The following is a 5000-nucleotide window of genomic DNA, read 5'->3' as shown; positions in this document are numbered from 1 at the left end:
TTTTCCAAAAAAATCATCGATTTATTTAAACCATGATCATGAGCAAGTGCATAAATATACTCCCGAAAAATAAGTGGGTATAGGAAATCATGTCGGCGAGATCTATTTAGTTCTAAATATACTTGAAATTCCTCCATTTCAAATTCGATTTGAACCAAAGTATAGGGGATCTATTCGGTTATCAAATGATACATAGTGCGATACAGTCAAAACAAGGTATTATAGTAAGAAAATAATAGATACCTCGGAGACAGGTAGATTCATCAACGGATTCTCTATCCTATCTTTTGCCATCTAATTGATTTATGTTCGTTATAGGATAAGAAGATGGCTAGAAATCCTTTATTTTTTCAACCCAATCGCTCTTTTGATTTTGGAAAAAAAAAAAAAAATATCTTTTCTTTATCAATATACTGCTTCTTATACACATTCATGTCTAACCCATAAAGGTGAATAACTAATAATTAGGACTCATAAAAAAATCGATAATTTACTCATGAGAAAAACCTTTACCGCATTAGGCACTAATTTATTTTTAACGTTTAATTAGATCGGGTAATCATTCAAATTGCGAACAGAAGCTCGTTACTTTTTGTTTCCCTATAATTGGGGCCGTAGAGCTCTATCCATTTATTCACTCGACCCAACTTTGAATTCAATTAATTTTTTTTGTTCCGCACCAAAAATTCAAAGACGATTTTTTTTTTTGGACTGATCCGGAAAAAAAATGGATTCTTAGAATTCTCCATTGATACGACATGCTCTTTTTTCCATCCACTCCTTTCAGGATCAGTCGTGGTCTTACAAACTGTACCGATGGTATGAACGAATCCCTTTCTTCATACAAATGTGTAAAAGATGCTAGTCGCACTTAAAAGCCGAGTACTCTACCGTTGAGTTAGCAACCCGAAAAAAATCGGAATAAAAAAAAAATGGAATTGCACGAGGCAATCAAAACATGAAATTAGCAAAAATTTGAATAAAATAAAAATACACGAAATTCTAAGATAAAAACATAGAAATAGAATAAGTGAAAATTTGTGGACCGCCTCCTGTCTTATTCATTCCATTGTTATCCATTTTTTTTTTTTTTTTTCAATACAATATACAATTACAATAAAAAAAACTTCTTGTATCACAACAAATTCAAAGAAAGAACCCATTATTTGAATGAAGTGAAGTGCCAAACTTGTGGGCGGGGATAAATAGATCTATTTATCTACGATCGAATTATATTTGTTCGATACACTGTTGTCAATATGATTGTAAATTTTGAATATAAATGTTGAGAAAAGAATAAAGAATATAAAAAAGACTATAAAAAAATACAATGAAAAAAAGAATTAAGTCAATTTTTTTTTTTTTTTTTATTATATTGTATTTTTTATTATTAATTATTAATAATATTTATTATTATAATATTTATTATTTTTATTATTAATAATATTTATTATTATAATATTTATTATTTTTATTATTAATAATATTTATTATTATAATATTTATTATTTTTATTATTATAATATTTATTATTATAATATTTATTATTATAATATTTATTATTAATTATTTATTATTAATTATTATTATTTATTATTAATTATTATTAATATTTTCTATTTTTATATGTTATTTTTTCTTGTTATTTTCTCTGTTTTTTTATCTTATTTTATGTTATTTTTTTTTTTTTATCTTATTTTATGTTATTTTTTTAAATGCAATTACTTCATTTATTCAATTGATCTTTTTTCTCTATATTTTATATCAATAAAATTAGCTCAATAAAATCTGTTATAGAACACGGTATTCTATAGTAGCAAAGCAATAAGAAATACGAATAATAAATAAAAAAGTATGAATAAAACAAAAGAGGGGGGAGGAAATTATAAAGAAAAATTTATACAAAGCTAGATATGAGTCATCCACCCCCTCTTTTTTGTATTTCATTAATTGAATTTTGTTTGATTAAGACTAAGTTCCGTAAAAACCCCGGCCTTCTTTAAAATATCATGGACAGTTCCTGTGGGTTGAGCTCCTTTTTCAAGGAAATAGAGAATAGCGGGAACATTCAAATGGGTTTGATTATTTATCGGATCATAAAAACCAACTTTTCGAAGATCTCTTCCCTCTCTTCGGGATCGAACATCAATTGCAACGATTCGATAAACGGCTCATTGGGATAGATGTAGTTAAATAATACCCCCCCCCTAGAAACGTATAAGAAGTTTTCTCCTCGTACGGCTCGAGAAAAAAAAAAAAAAATGATTAAAAGTTATGTCTATTAAAAGTTATGTCTATGTATGGAATTATAATGTATGTAATTAGAATGTCAAAAAGATCCATAAACCCGGCAAATCAATTAGACATTTAAACCCGTCTTTTTTTTTTCAAAAAAAAAGAAGAAAAAAGCATTCGTACTCTCATAACTCAAGTCAAATAACTCTCAAAATGCTCAAAAAAAAATCCTTAGGCATTCTTTTATTGAGTGGTCTCTAACCCCTTTTTTTGTTTGTCTCGTTTAGAATCGATTTCGATTCTTCATTTTGATCTAGTTGTTGAGACAATTGAAAAGGGTATTTCCTTGTTCTAGGATCCTTTATCTTTGTCTTGAATCATTGGGTTTAGACATTACTTCGGCGATATTTAATCATTTCAAAAATGGCAGCAACATGCCCCTTTTTCTCTCTTTTTTTCTTTCTATCAAAGAATCATATGAACGATTAATTCCCGCATTATACACTTTTGATCGAAAGAGTTTTACCAATTCCAACAATTTTTCTTTTTGATTTGAAAATAGTTTGAATCGGAGCTTTTCGATTTCTATATCAAAAATAGACTTACGAAGTTGTTCCAACTTATTTATTTCCATTAATTAACCCTAGATCCTTGCCCCTGAAAAATGGATGTTTCTCTTCGAGCTCCATCCTGTACTATTTACATTACAACCCAACAAAAAGACGGATTATAATAGAACAGAACAAAGGATGTCGAGCCAAAAGCACCTTCATTTCTACATAATGGAAGGTGGTGGGTTTTGACATCCACAGCCGATCATGTCCTTCAAGTCGCACGTTGCTTTCTACCACATCGTTTCAAACGAAGTTTTACCATAACATTCCTCTAGTTTGGAACATTGATTCAATTATGGAATCATGAATAGTCATTGGTTCAGTCGATACATAGTAATCTATCTATACTTTTTCCTTCTATATGAAATCAATTTCCTTCTATATGAATCTATATGAAATAAATAGATAATTTAGGAAGAAAAAGCCTCAATAAGAATTCAAATTAACCCATATTGTATGAATACAATATATTTTTATTTTTTTATACTTTTATTAATATTAAGCTTTTCTATTCTAATTAATAAGAAATTAATAATATAATTAATAATAATAATATTACGAATATTATAAATAACACAAATAAACTAATCTTTTTGAATCTGCCTTGCATCTTCAAATAACTCGATAGATCAAATAACTCGATAGAATAGATTCGCCAATCTCACAGTTCTTCGAGTGCCAATCTTAAGAAATCATTAAAAATCAAAAGCAAGAATCACATTTTCTCCAATATTTGACTCTTAGAAAGAAGGTTGTTAAAAAAAAAAGAGCAATTTAGATTCGGATATCGTTATTCTGATATATAAAAAGAGTAGGCTCTGGGACGAAAGGATTCGAACCTTCGAATAGCGGGACCAAAACCCGTTGCCTTACCACTCGGCCACGCCCCATTTAGATTTCTATTTGAAACTACTAAACACTAATATGGGTATTCCCTGTTCGTCAATTCCAGTTCCAAATAACTATGGAATAGATTAGATTCTTGCTAGGATTTTGGCACGTATGGATAGAGAATTAAACCGAATTTATTGATCATTACATATAATTCAATTAAGATATTGTATGAAAGTATGATTTCTTCTATTCTCTTGTAAGAATTGAAGGCTTTTTGATTGGGTGAGTTCAAAGAAGTATTGTTTAGTCTGCCTTATTTTCCTTTCTTCATTTTTTTCCTTATATCAAAAAACATATTAATAACTCAATCAAAATTATCTCCAAGAACAAAATTTTGTTATGCTTAATCTTAATATCTTTAATTTGATCTGTATCTGTTTGAATTCTGCCCTTTTTTCGAGTAGTTTTTTATTCGCCAAATTGCCCGAGGCCTATGCTTTTTTGAATCCAATCGTAGATTTTATGCCAGTAATACCTGTTCTCTTTTTTCTCTTAGCCTTTGTTTGGCAAGCTGCTGTAAGTTTTCGATGAGATCCTTAATACTGTCCTAGAAAAATTCATGATTTATTCAAGAAAAAAAAATTGTAACAATTGAAAAGATTAGATAAGTCTTACACTATGAACACTATGAACGAACCGAACCCTCAATTCAAAGATTGAAATTCTTGGATAGCCATGATAAAGCTGGATCATCCCATTTCCTCATTCTGACCCTTTTTCGCCGAAGAACCCTATTTGGATTAAAGTCCGCCACAATATATAATTGTTGGTATAAAAGAATTTTTTTTTGTAATGAAAAACTCAACTCTTATTATAAATGAATTTCTGAAAATTCTTTTCGATTTCTAGAAATTCTAGAAATCACTTTATTTCTTGGTGTCAAAATAGGCTATGTAGTATAAAAACGAGGAATCTATTTTCGTATAAAAATAGAAAAATAAAAATTGCGTATAATTGCGTATATATATAAATAGAAAAATAAAAATTGCGTATAATTGCGTATATAAATAGAAAAATAAAAACGAAGAATCCATTCTCTTCTTTTTACAAAAAAATTCTATGGGAGGTTGTACAATGCGTAATCTTAAATTCGTTGTTTACACCGCAACGATATTCTTTGTTTCTCTCTTCATCTTCGGACTCCTATCTAATGATCCGGGACGTAATCCTGGTAATCCTGGACGGGAAGAATAAAAAAGGGAGAGTTCCTTGCTTCATTTTTATAAATGGTATTAGGATTTGATCTATTCCACTGTC

The sequence above is a fragment of the Durio zibethinus genome, unplaced genomic scaffold, assembly GCF_047325235.1.
Source record: "Durio zibethinus cultivar Kanyao isolate XHJ-2024 unplaced genomic scaffold, ASM4732523v1 HiC_scaffold_160, whole genome shotgun sequence".
NCBI lineage: Eukaryota > Viridiplantae > Streptophyta > Magnoliopsida > Malvales > Malvaceae > Durio > Durio zibethinus.
This window is presented reverse-complemented; position numbering follows the sequence as displayed.